The sequence below is a fragment of the Callionymus lyra genome, chromosome 3 (genome assembly GCF_982586985.1).
Source record: "Callionymus lyra chromosome 3, fCalLyr1.hap1.1, whole genome shotgun sequence".
Classification (NCBI taxonomy): Eukaryota; Metazoa; Chordata; class Actinopteri; order Syngnathiformes; family Callionymidae; genus Callionymus; species Callionymus lyra.
Window position 1 is genome coordinate 5648841 of NC_141820.1, and position 17124 is coordinate 5665964.

Genomic DNA, 17124 nt, shown 5'->3' on the forward strand with positions numbered 1-17124 from the left:
CACAGACACTCAGCCCCTCACTGACTCACAAATTCCTTCTGCTTCACAGCTAGAAGAAATGTACTCCGTAAAGAGCATAAGTGCTTTTTTGCAAGAGACCAAAAACATGAGGAATCCCCAGTATAAAGAATACTTTGCAGATGTACAATTGCTGTTGCTCTCTGTAGAATCTCAGATGAGAATGAGAGGGGAAGGAGGATTCACTGACACAGAATATTACAGGCTGAAGACAATGGGAAAGAAAATAAGAAAACAGCTAAATGATAGCGTCTCACAGAGTAGATAAAGCAGTGTGTCTTTTAACAGCTGTTTTAATGAGTCACTTTAAACTTTCCACGCTCAATGTCAATGGAGCGAGAGATGTGAAGAAGAGGGCTTGCATTTTTGAGACGTTTAAATTGAAAAAAATGAATGTTATGATGTTACAAGAGACCCATAGTGATGTTTTGAATGAAACAGACTGGAGGAGGGAGTTTGACGGGCAGGTCCTTTTAAGCCATTTTAACAGCACTAGTGCAGGGGTGGCTCTCCTTTTTTCAAGAGATTTTAGTCCGGTCTCTCATGTGGTGGAGGAGCGAGTGCAGGGGAGATTGCTTGTGGTAAAAGCACAGTATGAGCGTTTTAATATTGTTTTTATTAATGTGTATGCCCCTAATTCTGGCCCTGGCAGAGTTCTCTTTTTAAACGAACTCAGTTTGGTTCTAAAGCAGTGTGAGCCAGAGGACTATTTGTTTTTAGGAGGGGATTTTAACTGCACAGCAAATCATACATGTGATAGAAACCACCCAGAACCACATGCACCTTCTCAGAAGGCGATGCTAACTCTCATAAACACTCACAGTCTGAGTGACGTATGGAGAAAAATCCACCACAATATAAGACAGTACACTTGGGTCCACAGCAGAGAACGTGTTTTATCTTTAGCGAGGTTAGACAGGTTTTATTGTTTTACGCAGCACTTGAGCATCTTTAAGAGGTGTAGTATATGTCCAGTGGGCTTCTCGGACCATTCCATGGTTTTATGTGAGGTTTTTATTAAAAATCTTAAGAGTAAGTCTGCCTACTGGCATTTTAACACCACTTTGCTTTTAGATGCACATTTTAGAGAGGTTTTTATTTATTTTTGGAGAGGTTTTAGAGAGAGGAAGGGGGATTTTAGTTGTTTGAAACAATGGTGGGACCATGGCAAAGTACAGATAAAGCAGCTTTGTCAGCAGCACACTCTCAATGTTTCTCGTGATATGGCCAAGTCTATCAATGATCTGGAGGTAGATATAGTGGAGCTGCAGAGTTCCTCACAGTCCACAGCAGATGAAGGTCGTATTGAAAACCTCAAGTCCAAGAAAGCCGTGCTGGCAGACCTGCTGGACGTCAGAGCGCAGGGGGCGCTAGTCCGGTCTCGTTTCCAGAGTGCTGCGCTAATGGATTCCCCCTCCAAGTTTTTCTTCGGCCTGGAGCAGAGGAATGGACAGAGCAGGCAGATGCACTCGCTGCAGGCAGAGGATGGACAGACGCTCACACACACTGCAGCCATCAGGAGCAGAGCGGTGGAGTTCTATGTGAAGCTTTACAGCAGTGAGTACCAGGAGGATGATGCTGCTTTTAACACATTCTGTCGAGACCTGCCCACAGTGTCAGAAGAGACCAACAAAGAACTGGAGGGGCCCCTGACTGAGGCGGAGCTTGCAGAGTGTGCAGGGGGGTAAGGCCCCCGGCATAGATGGTCTGCCGTCAGAGTTTTATAAGGCTTTCTGGACTGAGCTGAAAGACGATTTGCTGGGAGTCTTCTCCGAGAGTTTTGAAGAGCTCTCTCTCCCCCAGAGCTGCAGGAGGGCAGTGCTGACGCTGCTGCCTAAGAAGGGAGACCTGCAGCAGATAAAGAACTGGCGACCAGTCTCACTGCTGTGCTCTGACTACAAGCTGCTGTCCAAAGCCCTGGCCAACCGGCTGAAGAAAGTGATGGGGCAGCTCATCCACCGAACTCAGACTTACTGTGTGCCTGGCAGGTCTATTGTTGACAATGTGTCATTAATTAGAGATATTTTGGAAGCCTCCGGTTCCTTGGGCTGAGATGCTGGTCTGGTGTCGTTAGATCAGGAAAAGGCTTTTGATCGGGTTGAGCACCGCTACCTTTGGAAAGTTTTACAAAGGTACGGCCTCAACCCAGGTCTGATAGCTAATATAAAGGTCCTGTACGAGAGCATTGAGGGTGTGCTGAAGATAAATGGTGGTCTATGCAAACCTTTTAAGGTACAAAGAGGTATTAGACAAGGCTGCGCCATGTCAGGTATGCTGTATTCACTGTCCATAGAACCAATGTTGCAAAATGTTCATGGTTTTATTGACGGCTTGTTTTTACCTGACATCAGTACAAATTTTATTTCATCAGCCTACGCAGATGACATCATCATTTTTATAAAAAATCAAGATGACATTGAAAAACTGGGTAAAATTGTTGAAATCTTTGGAAAACTCTCAGCTGCCAAGGTGAATTGGGCAAAGAGCGAGGCGCTGGCAGTTGGGAAGTGGGCTGCTGGTCTGCTTCAGCTGCCGGGGGGGCTGACCTGGAAGAGGGGAGGCTTCAGATACCTGGGGGTTCATCTGGGGGATGAACAAACTGAAAAAAAGAACTGGGAGGGTGTGATAGAAAAGGTGGAGGGGAAGCTGGCAAAGTGGAGGTGGCTGCTTCCCCACATGTCATACAGAGGGAGGGTTCTCATCATTAACAACCTGGTAGCGTCCACCCTGTGGCACAGGCTCAAGTGCCTAGAACCCCCTGCTGGGCTGCTGCAAAAAATTCAAACAGTCCTCTTGAACTTTTTCTGGGATAAGCTGCATTGGGTTCCCCAGAGTGTACTGTACCTGCCAAAAGAAGAGGGGGGGCAGGGCTTAATACACCTGGAGAGCAGGGCAGCAGCTTTCAGGCTGCAGTTTGTACAGCGTTACCTTTCCTGCTGTGATGATGTCGTCTGGAGGTCACAGGCATCATTTTAAGGAGGATAGCAGACCTCGTTTTAGACAAGTCTTTGTTTTTATTGAATTGTGATTTTTATCGTGCGTGTAACTTGCCTCCTTTTTATCATGGTGTTTTTAAAGCGTGGACACTTTTTAAATGGGACAGACTGGGGCCTGCAGCCTCTCTCTTCTGGCTCCTGGAGGAGCCCCTAGTGTGCGGGGCCCGGCTGGACATACAAGACGGCAGCAGCCCTGGCCTCACCCTGCGCCTTCGCTCCACGGGGACGGTCAGGCTGAGGCAGGTGGTGGACGTGGCAGGGCCCGGGCTGCACAACACGCAGGCTGTGGCCTCTCTCCTGGGCCTGAGGTCCAGCCGGCACACCAGACACATCCTGAACCAGTGGAGCAACAGGCTGAGCGCAGAGGAGCATGAGATGCTGAGGGAGTACAGCAGCGGGGCGGAGGTACCGGACCAGGGAGATCCGTTCCCAGACCTCAGTCTGTCCGTGGACCAGAGCGGGCTGGGCAAAACAATGGGCACCTCTAAGTCCTTGGTGGATTTACAACTGCTGTCGGGGAAAACAGTATATAAATACTGTGTGGTGGCTACACAGAAGAGAAAACTGAGCACCAACAGGGACACAGTATGGAGAGAGAGGCTGCAGGGCCGGGCGCCAGTCTGGAGGCTTTTCTACAAGCTTCCACTCAACAAGAGGACAGGAGACCTGCAGTGGAGGATCCTGCAGGGGGCGCTGGCCGTCAATGTTTTTATTTCTAAAATCAACCCCACTGTTTTAGAGACTTGTCCTTTCTGTGACCAAGCTGAAACCCTGATTCACTGCTATCTTGATTGTCACAGACTCATTGTTTTATTCCACATTTTAAAAGCTGTGTTTTTAATGTGTGGAGAGGTGTGGTCGGAGGCTGCTTTTATTGGTGGTGCTGGATATAAAAAAAAAGATTCAAAGAAATGGTGTCTTTTAAATGATGTGGTGGGGCAGGCGAAGATGGCAATCTACAAAACAAGGAAAAATCAGGTGGAGGGGGAGGCAGGCCTTGGACTAAGAGACATGTTTCGCTCACTGATAAAAGCCAGGATACAAATTGATTTTAGATACCATGACCTGATGAACACGCTGGCAGAGTTTGAAAATGTTTGGTGCTGCACGACAGCTGTGTGTTCAGTGAATGAGGGAAAGCTCTCTTTTAACTCTGTGTTTTAATTTATTTATTCATGACGCGTCTTTCTGTCTGGACAAAGGATTGTGTGTATAAAATGACAAGTGTCTCTTGTTGAAAGAAACTGAAAAATAAAGTTTTTTTCAAAAATCAAAAAAAAAAATCTCTCTCTCTCTCTCTGTCTCTCTCTCTCTGTCTCTCTCTCTCTCTGTCTCTCTCTATGTCTGTCTGTCTCTCTCTTTCTCTTCCTCTTCCTGTCTGTCTCTCTCTCTCTCTTTCTTTCTCTCTTTCTCTCTTCCTGTCTGTCTGTCTGTCTGTCTCTCTCTCTCTCTCTCTCTCTCTCTCTCTCTCTCTCTCTCTGAGCGGAAGGAGTGGGTTTGCGGAGAGCGGATTGTGAGGAGTTTTGAAAACTTTTCTCATAGTTTCTTTTTGTTTCTTTTTTGTAAATATAGTTGGGCGAACGTTTTTGGTGGTGTTTTTCGATGTTTTTTTGGACTTAATTTTTTGTTTGGTGCTTTTTTTCACGCGATCGACCAGCGGCTGCTGGTCGGTGCGCCAGGACCCGGGAGCATGGTTGCTTTCGGGGAACTAAGCCGAATGCACGGCTTTAAAATCGCCACCACCTTCCCGTGCTCGGTGGAAGACTGTAGCCTTGCAGTGGCGGATATAATCGAGCACAGCAGCATAAGATCCGCGGCGCGGATGAACGGAGCAGTCGTGATCTTTGTGGACAGTGTGGTCAAGGCTAACAAGGTGGTGGAGAAAGGAGTAATTGTGAAGGACTCGTTTGTTTCCGTGTCCCCGCTCACAACACCGGCAACGCGGATTACAATCTCCAACATCCCGCCATTCATTGGAGACGAGATCCTGCTCAGGGAGCTGTCGAGACACGGGAAGATCGTCTCGGCGATAAGGAAGCTGCCATCGGGATGCAAGTCCCCCCTGCTGCGACATGTCGTATCTCATAGACGGCAAGTACATATGATTTTACATAAAAAAGACTGTGAACTGAATTTAGTTTTCAATTTAAAAGTTGAAGACTTTGACTATGCAGTCTTTGTTAATTCCGGGACCCTGAAGTGCTTTGCCTGCGGCAAGGAGGGACATTTGGTGCGAGCTTGCCCAGAAAAAGCCCCTGGAAGGCGGGCTGAGCCTGCTGTGGCACCAGCAGTTGAGCCTACAGCCGGCTCTTCAACACACACTGTAGCGCAGGAGCTTACAAATGTGGAGAGTAACCTGCCAAACAATGTAAACACTGAGACAGAAAATGTTGCAACAAAAATACAGTGTGGTGAGAGCCCAAAACATGCAACTCAAAGAGTTGTTGATAAAAATGTGTGTGTTGAAACTGTTGACAGTGACAAACAGAGTGAGTGTATTGTTCAGGAGGAGGGGAACAATAGTAGCACAGAACAAGCAGGGAGTGTAGTGGCTGAACTCATCTCTGCTGCAGCAGAGCATGACAGTGAGGATGGGGTGATGGAGGAGGAAGACAACCTGTGTAAGGCTCCCCATCTAAAAAGAAAACAGGTGGAAACATGTGGCTCTAAGGCAAAAAAACCAGCAGCTAGTGGGGAGCAGGAGGAACAGACCGACTCAGAATGCAGTGATGAGGAGAAGGAGTCTAGTGAAGAGGAAGAGGAGATGGAGGACTGTGGCACAGACACTCAGCCCCTCACTGACTCACAAATTCCTTCTGCTTCACAGCTAGAAGAAATGTACTCCGTAAAGAGTATAAGTGCTTTTTTGCAAGAGACCAAAAACATGAGGAATCCCCAGTATAAAGAATACTTTGCAGATGTACAATTGCTGTTGCTCTCTGTAGAATCTCAGATGAGAATGAGAGGGGAAGGAGGGTTCACTGACACAGAATATTACAGGCTGAAGACAATGGGAAAGAAAATAAAAAAACAGCTAAATGATAGCGTCTCACAGAGTACATAAAGCAGTGTGTCTTTTAACAGCTGTTTTAATGAGTCACTTTAAACTTTCCACGCTCAATGTCAATGGAGCGAGAGATGTGAAGAAGAGGGCTTGCATTTTTGAGACGTTTAAATTGAAAAAAATGAATGTTATGATGTTACAAGAGACCCATAGTGATGTTTTGAATGAAACAGACTGGAGGAGGGAGTTTGACGGGCAGGTCATTTTAAGCCATTTTAACAGCACTAGTGCAGGGGTGGCTCTCCTTTTTTCAAGAGATTTTAGTCCGGTCTCTCATGTGGTGGAGGAGCGAGTGCAGGGGAGATTGCTTGTGGTAAAAGCACAGTATGAGCGTTTTAATATTGTTTTTATTAATGTGTATGCCCCTATTTCTGGCCCTGGCAGAGTTCTCTTTTTAAACAAACTCAGTTTGGTTCTAAAGCAGTGTGAGCCAGAGGACTATTTGTTTTTAGGAGGGGATTTTAACTGCACAGCAAATCATACATGTGATAGAAACCACCCAGAACCACATGCACCTTCTCAGAAGGCGATGCTAACTCTCATAAACACTCACAGTCTGAGTGACGTATGGAGAAAAATCCACCACAATATAAGACAGAACACTTGGGTCCACAGCAGAGAACGTGTTTTATCTTTAGCGAGGTTAGACAGGTTTTATTGTTTTACGCAGCACTTGAGCATCTTTAAGAGGTGTAGTATATGTCCAGTGGGTTTCTCGGACCATTCCATGGTTTTATGTGAGGTTTTTATTAAAAATCTTAAGAGTAAGTCTGCCTACTGGCATTTTAACACCACTTTGCTTTTAGATGCACATTTTAGAGAGGTTTTTATTTATTTTTGGAGAGGTTTTAGAGAGAGGAAGGGGGATTTTAGTTGTTTGAAACAATGGTGGGACCATGGCAAAGTACAGATAAAGCAGCTTTGTCAGCAGCACACTCTCAATGTTTCTCGTGACATGGCCAAGTCTATCAATGATCTGGAGGTAGATATAGTGGAGCTGCAGAGTTCCTCACAGTCCACAGCAGATGAAGGTCGTATTGAAAACCTCAAGTCCAAAAAAGCCGTGCTGGCAGACCTGCTGGACGTCAGAGCGCAGGGGGCGCTAGTCCGGTCTCGTTTCCAGAGTGCTGCGCTAATGGATTCCCCCTCCAAGTTTTTCTTCGGCCTGGAGCAGAGGAATGGACAGAGCAGGCAGATGCACTCGCTGCAGGCAGAGGATGGACAGACGCTCACACACACTGCAGCCATCAGGAGCAGAGCGGTGGAGTTCTTTGTGAAGCTTTACAGCAGTGAGTACCAGGAGGATGATGCTGCTTTTAACACATTCTGTCGAGACCTGCCCACAGTGTCAGAAGAGACCAACAAAGAACTGGAGGGGCCCCTGACTGAGGCGGAGCTATTCGCGGCCTTGCAGAGTGTGCAGGGGGGTAAGGCCCCCGGCATAGATGGTCTGCCGTCAGAGTTTTATAAGGCTTTCTGGACTGAGCTGAAAGACGATTTGCTGGGGGTCTTCTCCGAGAGTTTTGAAGAGCTCTCTCTCCCCCAGAGCTGCAGGAGGGCAGTGCTGACGCTGCTGCCTAAGAAGGGAGACCTGCAGCAGATAAAGAACTGGCGACCCGTCTCACTGCTGTGCTCTGACTACAAGCTGCTGTCCAAAGCCCTGGCCAACCGGCTGAAGAAAGTGATGGGGCAGCTCATCCACCGAACTCAGACTTACTGTGTGCCTGGCAGGTCTATTGTTGACAATGTGTCATTAATTAGAGATATTTTGGAAGCCTCCGGTTCCTTGGGCTTAGATGCTGGTCTGGTGTCGTTAGACCAGGAAAAGGCTTTTGATCGGGTTGAGCACCGCTACCTTTGGAAAGTTTTACAAAGGTACGGCCTCAACCCAGGTCTGATAGCTAATATAAAGGTCCTGTACGAGAGCATTGAGGGTGTGCTGAAGATAAATGGTGGTCTATGCAAACCTTTTAAGGTACAAAGAGGTATTAGACAAGGCTGCGCCATGTCAGGTATGTTGTATTCACTGTCCATAGAACCAATGTTGCAAAATGTTCGTGGTTTTATTGACGGCTTGTTTTTACCTGACATAAGTACAAATTTTATATCATCAGCCTACGCAGATGACATCATCATTTTTATAAAAAATCAAGATGACATTGAAAAACTGGGTAAAATTGTTGAAATCTTTGGAAAACTCTCAGCTGCCAAGGTGAATTGGGCAAAGAGCGAGGCGCTGGCAGTTGGGAAGTGGGCTGCTGGTCTGCCTCAGCTGCCGGGGGGGCTGACCTGGAAGAGGGGAGGCTTCAGATACCTGGGGGTTCATCTGGGGGATGAACAAACTGAAAAAAAGAACTGGGAGGGTGTGATAGAAAAGGTGGAGGGGAAGCTGGCAAAGTGGAGGTGGCTGCTTCCCCACATGTCATACAGAGGGAGGGTTCTCGTCATTAACAACCTGGTAGCGTCCACCCTGTGGCACAGGCTCAAGTGCCTAGAACCCCCTGCTGGGCTGCTGCAAAAAATTCAAATAGTCCTCTTGAACTTTTTCTGGGATAAGCTGCATTGGGTTCCCCAGAGTGTACTGTACCTGCCAAAAGAAGAGGGGGGGCAGGGCTTAATACACCTGGAGAGCAGGGCAGCAGCTTTCAGGCTGCAGTTTGTACAGCGTTACCTTTCCTGCTGTGATGATGTCGTCTGGAGGTCACAGGCATCATTTTAAGGAGGATAGCAGACCTCGTTTTAGTCTTTGTTTTTATTGAATTGTGATTTTTATCGTGCGTGTAACTTGCCTCCTTTTTATCATGGTGTTTTTAAAGCGTGGACACTTTTTAAATGGGACAGACTGGGGCCTGCAGCCTCTCTCTTCTGGCTCCTGGAGGAGCCCCTAGTGTGCGGGGCCCGGCTGGACATACAAGACGGCAGCAGCCCTGGCCTCACCCTGCGCCTTCGCTCCACGGGGACGGTCAGGCTGAGGCAGGTGGTGGACGTGGCAGGGCCCGGGCTGCACAACACGCAGGCTGTGGCCTCTCTCCTGGGCCTGAGGTCCAGCCGGCACACCAGACACATCCTGAACCAGTGGAGCAACAGGCTGAGCGCAGAGGAGCATGAGATGCTGAGGGAGTACAGCAGCGGGGCGGAGGTACCGGACCAGGGAGATCCGTTCCCAGACCTCAGTCTGTCCGTGGACCAGAGCGGGCTGGGCAAAACAATGGGCACCTCTAAGTCCTTGGTGGATTTACAACTGCTGTCGGGGAAAACAGTATATAAATACTGTGTGGTGGCTACACAGAAGAGAAAACTGAGCACCAACAGGGACACAGTATGGAGAGAGAGGCTGCAGGGCCGGGCGCCAGTCTGGAGGCTTTTCTACAAGCTTCCACTCAACAAGAGGACAGGAGACCTGCAGTGGAGGATCCTGCAGGGGGCGCTGGCCATCAATGTTTTTATTTCTAAAATCAACCCCACTGTTTTAGAGACTTGTCCTTTCTGTGACCAAGCTGAAACCCTGATTCACTGCTATCTTGATTGTAACAGACTCATTGTTTTATTCCACATTTTAAAAGCTGTGTTTTTAATGTGTGGAGAGGTGTGGTCGGAGGCTGCTTTTATTGGTGGTGCTGGATATAAAAAAAAAGATTCAAAGAAATGGTGTCTTTTAAATGATGTGGTGGGGCAGAAGATGGCAATCTACAAAACAAGGAAAAATCAGGTGGAGGGGGAGGCAGGCCTTGGACTAAGAGATATGTTTTGCACACTGATAAAAGCCAGGATAAGAATTGATTTTAGATACCATGGCCTGATGAACACGCTGGCAGAGTTTGAAAATGTTTGGTGCTGCACGACAGCTGTGTGTTCAGTGAATGAGGGAAAGCTCTCTTTTAACTCTGTGTTTTAATTTATTTATTTCATGACGCGTCTTTCTGTCTAAACAAAGGATTGTGTGACAAGTGTCTCTTGTTGAAAGAAACTGAAAAATAAAGTTTTTTTCAAAAATCAAAAAAATCTCTCTCTCTCTCTCTCTCTCTCTCTGTCTCTCTCTCTCTCTCTCTCTCCCCCTCTGTCTCGTATGTTTGAACAGTTGGCGAGACGGTCCCAGTTCTACCCCAAAACCTAACGTGGAAAAATGATTGTTTTAAGTATCTTGGTGTGTTTTTCGGAAACAAAGATTATGAAAGAAGGAACTGGGATTGTGTTTTAGAAAAGATAGAAGGAAAAATAAAAAAAATGGAAATGGATAAAAAAAGAAATGTCTTTTAGAGGAAAAACACTTGTTTTAAACAACCTTATGTTTCCTCTAATGTTTTTGGCGTCTGAGCAAACATCTCCCTGAGCGTCCCTTGTACCACTGTGAGCAACATCAGACGTACTGTCATCAGGCCAGTATCGCATCCATTCAATATTAACTTGGGATAATATAATTGATTTATATAATAACCATGTCATCTTTGACAATTAATATTATGCTTCCTAGCTACAATATTACGATTTAATGATCAATTTCTCTAAATTCTACATTGAAATGATATAATATTTTGTGGAATAGTCACATCTTCAAGAAGAGATCAATGTCAGTCCATGATTGTTACCCATGGAAAGTATTTATTTATCGTAATCTTAAATCTTCCATTTAAATGATCTAAAACAGGGGCGTCCACACTTCTTCGGTTTGCGAGCTACTTTTCTAATGATCAAGTTCAAAAGATCTTCATCAAATTTGCTCAACAGAAGTAAGAACATACTTCACTCAGATGACTTGAATGAAGTGAATGATGATCAGTGATGATGGAAGGATGTGTGGATTTAATCATCTTCATAGAAATGCTGACTTACATAAATAACTAGAGTCAAATAGTTCAGTCAGTGAGGAGCATATTTCCTCTTAAGAAGATACTCTGAGAGTAACTTCCAAAAATGTCTTCAGCTCAGTGTCAGCCTGTGTTAAATCTCATCCTCCACTGCAGACAAGTTCAGACTCGTATGTACTAAGAATTGCATTGATTTCCTACTAAAAATGGTCGTTCATTCGAACCCAAATGGTGCACAAAAAATATTCAGATGCAAGAATCTGTGCGTGACACGAATTCGAGCCTTTTTCTATGTCAAAATCAACAAAGAATTCAGACGGGTTCATCCCTTTCCATGCCTCCATTTCAATATGTCCATCGTATTTAAATGTAGCACAAGACTTTTTCTGTAATCATGAAAAACAAAAACAAATGAAAACATGAATTTAAACAGTTTACATTTGCTTATTTTAAACATGTCTGACATGAATCCCACTATTGTAAATGAGTTCAGATGTCTCCGGTGTCAATGTTTATATTTTACATACAGGGTTATTAACAAGAGTACCTGCAGGTGTCACAGCGTGTATGGACACATACACAAGCGCTGTGTGCTATGATTGGCTGCGTAAGTAAAGCGTATCGTATCATTGGCTGGACACCTGTCACTCACTGAGGTGCGCGGCAGAGATGTTTTTGTGCGCGGAGCATGTTCTAGAGGCGCATCTTAGAGGGAACATTGCTTGTGGCGTCACTGCTGTGGCACCAACTCACTGTGTTAAACCTCCCCCTGCTCCACAAGATACAGGCACAAATGTTTTTACCTGGTGAAGAAGGGGGCGGGGCCTAACCCACCTGGCCAGTAGTGTCCAGAAGTACTTGACCAGTCCCTCAGGTGTGGAGGGATGTGAGCAGCTGGATCTTAAAGCGTGTCAACGATCTGGGGCTGGACACAGCTCTGTTTTTTTTACAGATTTTAACCTTTTAAACTTCAACAATGTACCTTCTTTTTATCAAGGTGTTTTTAAAGCGTGTTCGTGTCTTTTTAAATGGAGCCACAATCATGTCTCGAACTCTCTGCACTGGTTTTTAAAGCAGCCGCTGATCCACGGAGCAAGGCTGGACATCAGCAGCAGTACTTTACCTGGGCTGACGGGGGCGCTGGTCAGAAGCAGGACAATATCTCTGCAGCACCTCGTGGACGCTGTGGGACCGGGCTGCCGGGACATTACTGGGGATACGCTCTGTGGGGTTCGCTGGGAGATCACTGGACGAATGAAAGAATCACGGCTCCAGAAAAAACTGCGGCGGGATGGAGCCGGACCCAGCGGACCTCTTCCCGGACCTGCACCTGAGCCCTGAGGTCCGGGACAACAACAACACTCCTGTCCACCACGGACAGAGACGTTTTAACACAAGGCCACAAAGAGGAGTTTTTAGGTGAACTGTGTGAAGATTTTAAAGCAGAGACTCTTTTACGACGACCGACCAACACATGGACAGACAAACTTGGGGACTGGAGGTCACAGTGGAGGTCACAGTGGAGGTCACTGTGGAGGTCACAGTGGAGGTCACAGTGGAGGTCACAGTGGAGGTCACAGTGGAAGTCACAGTGGAGGTCACAGTGGAGGTCACAGTGGAGGTCACAGTGGAGGTCACTGTGGAGGTCACAGTGGAGGTCACAGTGGAGGTCACTGTGGAGGTCACAGTGGAGGTCACAGTGGAGGTCACAGTGGAGGTCACAGTGGAGGTCACTGTACAAGCCACCTCTGAGGAAAAGAACCGGTGACCTCCAGTGGAGGATTTTACACGCGGCCATCGCGAGCAACTCCTTTTTAGCGCGTTTTAACCCCAGGGTTTTAAACGAGTGTCCATTCTGCATCAACCAGAGAAGACTTTTCACATTTTTAAAGAGTGTGGGAGGCTGGCAGGGTTTTTAATGTTTGAACTGTTGTTTTTAGTCTTTTTAACCTCGTGTTCTCTGTCCCTGTTTTATAGGCGGAGTCAGATACACAAGAAGCACAAAGAGAGAAGATCTTAAAGTACCTGGTGAGGTAAAGATGTGTATCTGACTCGCAGGAGCTGCAGACACTCACTGGATGTGGTGACTCTGTGGAGACAGAACATCAGATCCAGACTGAGGCTGGAGTTCTGCTTCCACAGAGTCACAACAACACCGAGATGCTTTTAGAAAATGGGGAGAAAAGGGACAAATTTGTGCAACGAAAGAAAACATTCTACAATTTGCACACTGGCTTGACTGAAGTATTGCACTTGTTACTTTATATGGAACTATTGTAAAAAAAAACAACATTGCAATAAAGTATTTTTAAAAGTCAAAAGTCTCCTTCGCTCTCTCTCGCTCTCGCTCTCTCTCTCTCTCTCTCCCTCTCTCTCTCTCTCTCCCTCTCTCTCTCTCTCTCTCTCTCTCTCTCTCTCTCAAAAAAGGATAATTGGTGAAAAATGATTCTACAGAATAGAAAAACACATTTGACAAATGAGAAACACAACTAGCCTGAAATGAAGAAACATTAATATCAAGGTGGAGATTTGAACACAGAAAAATGTCGGTCATTTTAGGGAGAACATTTGGATTTAAGAGATATGTTCATTAGAACTGTTACAATGTGGTAAATGTATGTATAAATCAGTGTCATCAGATTATTGATGGTTGAATGTTATTGAAATTGATATTAATTAGACAACTAATTCGAACTGTTACAATTTGGTACTTCACCATCAGTATCTGGAACTCCTGTGTTGTTCTCTGTGTTATCTTGACCTTTTAAGTATATATTTTATTGATATTTGTTTTGATTGTTTAAGTGCTTTGTGACCCTGGTCTGGAAAAGCGCTCTATAAATATAAATTACTTACTTACTCACTATCTTAGGAGGACTAAATGATTCAAGAGATCATAGAAACTGGTCAATGATCTTAAGTTATCATAAGTTTATTTATACATCTAAGGTAAGGTAAGGTAAGGTAAAACTTTATTGATCCCTCAGGAGGTCTCCTTTGGGAAATTGTTTTTTACCAATAGCCAGCAATTTTTCATAAACAATAAAAAATAATACATAAAAAATAAAATAAGAAGAACATAAAGAGGAAGAACAAGATGACACAATCTAAGTCTAAAGACAAAGACAAAGGACATAGGTCAAGGAAAGAAAAACAACAAAGACAAAGATACAAAGACTAACATGGAACAGAACATCCAGATACTTTCACTCCACTCCTGCCCCCGAACTCAGAATTGTACAATTTAATAGCCCGAGGGATGAATGAGTCCCTGAGTCTATTTGTTTTGCACCTGGGTAGGAGCATTCGTGCACTCATTCTGCTTCTCTGCTCACTGATGACAGTGTTCAGAGGATGACTGTCATCATCCATGATGGACAGTAGTTTGTTCAATGATCTCCTCTCAGCAACTGTCACCAGTGAGTCCAGCTTCATTCCAACCACAGAACCAGCCCTCCTGATCAACCTGTCCAACCTGTTGACACTCCTCTTGGACACATTTCCACCCCAACACACCACAGCATAGAACAGGACACTGGCCACCACAGACTGGTAGAACATGCAGAGGAGCTTCTTGCAGATGTTAAATGATCGAAGCCTCCTCAGAAAGTACAGTCTACTCTGAACCTTCTTATACACATGGTCTGTGTTGCAGGACCAGTCCAGTTTACTGTCCATCCACACACCGAGGTACTTATAGTTGTCCACTATCTCCACCTCGTCGCCTCTGATGGACACTGGACGTGGCTTTGTCCTGGACCTCCCGAAATCCAAGACCAGCTCCTTGGTTTTTGAGGTGTTCAGCTGCAAGTGGTTCCTCTCACTCCAGTCCACAAAGTCACGTATCAGACTCCTGTACTCGTCTTCGCTGTTGTCCCTGATGCATCCAACAATGGCAGTGTCGTCAGCATACTTCTGGACGAGACTCAGCTCTGAGTTGTAGCAGAAGTCTGAAGTGTAGATGGTGAAGAGGAGAGGGGCCAGTACTGTCCCCTGAGGTGCTCCTGTACTGCACACCATAGTGTCAGACTTGATGTCCTTCAGCCTGACATACTGTGGTCGATCAGTAAGATAGTCCGTAATCCAGGAGACCAGACCAGGGTCCACATGCATCAGTGTCAGTTTGTCCTGCAGCAGAGTGGGTTGGATAGTGTTGAAGGCACTAGAAAAGTCCAGGAACAGGATTCTCACTGAACCGCTTCCTTTATCCAAGTGGGAGTAGGTCCGATGCAGGAGGTGAAGGATGGCATCTTCCACACCAACTGCTGGCTGGTAGGCAAACTGCAGGGGGTCTTGCGCGTGCTGGACTTGTGGCGTGAGATGTTTGAGGACCAGCCGCTCCAGTGTCTTCATCAGCTGCGAAGTCAGTGCCACCGGTCTGTAATCGTTCAGCACACTCGGTCGGATCTTTTTAGGGACTGGAACGATACAGGAAGTCTTCCACAGAGTTGGTACTTTCCCCAGCCGTAGACTGAGGTTGAAGACATGCTGGAGTGGCTCAGCTAGTTCAGCAGCGCAGGTCTTTAGCAGTCGAGCAGACACCTTATCAGGACCAGCAGCCTTCCCTGGACGAATCCTCCGAAGTACATCCTGTACCTGGAGTGAGGTGAAGCTGGGAAGTGGTTCTGTGGAGCTGGGGGGGGCACAAGAAGGTGGGGCAGGTCCTGAGGCGGGCAGCAGTGAGGGTGAGGTGACCTGCTCAAACCTGTTGAAAAAGTTGTTCAGTCCATTTGCCTCATCCACCGTGTCCACTGCAGTCAGAGAGGCCTTGGTCTTGTGTCCAGTGATGGTTTTAACACCATCCCAGACCTCTCTTATTTCTTCTCGGCTCAGCTTCTCCTCCAACCTCCTCCTGTAGGTGTCCTTTGCCTCCTTCAAGCATCGCTTCACCTCCTGCTGAGCTGACCTCATGGCGTCCCTGTCTCTGCTCCTGAATGCCACTTTCTTCCTGTTAAGGACATCCTTGACCTCCTTTGTTACCCACGGTTTATTATTAGGGTAACAGCGGACAGTCTTAGTAGGGGCGACAACGTCCAAGCAGAAATTTAAATAATCTGTTAGACAGTGTGTCTGTCCCTCGATGTCCTCACCATGAGACCTCAGCAGCACATCCCAGTCTGTTGTTTCAAAGCAGTCTCTGATGGCGTCCTCCACAGCTGGTGTCCACTTTCTGATTGTCTTAGTGGTCACAGTCTGTCTCTGCACCAGAGGAGTGTACTGTGACTGAAGGTGGACCAGGTTGTGATCGGACCTTCCAAGTGGAGGAAGAGGTTTGGCTCTGTAGGCGTCCTTCAAGTTGGAATAAAGAAGGTCAATTGTCCTGTTATTCCTGGTGGGACAATCCACGGCCTGATGGAAAGTAGGCAGAGTAGAGTCCAGGTTGGCATGATTAAAGTCTCCAGAGATGATGATAAACGCGTCAGGATGTTGATTCTGAAGTCGAGCTGTCATTGTGTGGATCTTCTCACAGGCAGATGCAGCCGCAGCGCTCGGAGGAATGTAGACACACAGCGCGATCACGTGACTGAACTCACGCGGTAGATAATATGGACGCATGCTGACAGCCAACAGTTCTAAATCTTGACAACAAGAGACTTTCTTTACAGTAACGTGTCCCGGACTACACCAGCGTTTATTCACGTACATGATCAGTCCTCCTCCTCTGCGCTTCCCACACGCGCGTCTCTGTCCGCTCTGACGGAGCTGAAACCAGGCAGATCCACGTGTGAGTCCGGAGTCAGTTGAGTGAGCCACGTCTCCGTGAAGATCAACAAGCTGCTCTCTCTGTAGATCCGCTGGTTGTTGAGGGCAGACAGCTCGTCCATCTTATTCGTCAGTGAATTGACGTTCCCCATCGTGATCGTTGGGATCGTTGGTCTGTGACGTCTCCGATTGTCCGTTAGCTTAGCCTTTAGCCTCCTCCCTGCCCGACAGCCTCTGTAACGGCGCTGAAGTTCGATCGGGATCTTGTGGCGATCTCCAGCCCGTGCCATTGACTTCAGCGACAGTAGATCCTCTCTTGAGTAAACAAGACGATTCTTTCCATGTTCAAAAGTATCCATTTAAAAAGATTATAGTAAAAAATTAATAAAAAACAGAAAATTATAGAAATTGCTGCGGAGCTACTGGAAGAGGCAGCCGTCCTCGTCGGCGCCTTCAATGATGATCTACTAGTAAAGTAAAAGTGAAATGACACTCTGTACCAGCAGGTGGTGCTGGTGCACCTTTAACTGCTATAGAA

At 46.5% G+C, this 17124-nt stretch overlaps 1 protein-coding gene across 3 annotated transcripts in view; it reads left to right on the forward strand.

Annotated features, from left to right (window-relative positions):
- LOC148083106 (NACHT, LRR and PYD domains-containing protein 3-like) overlaps positions 1–17124 on the forward strand; it is a 133658-nt gene that overhangs the window by 89279 nt on the left and 27255 nt on the right. The window lies entirely within an intron of this gene.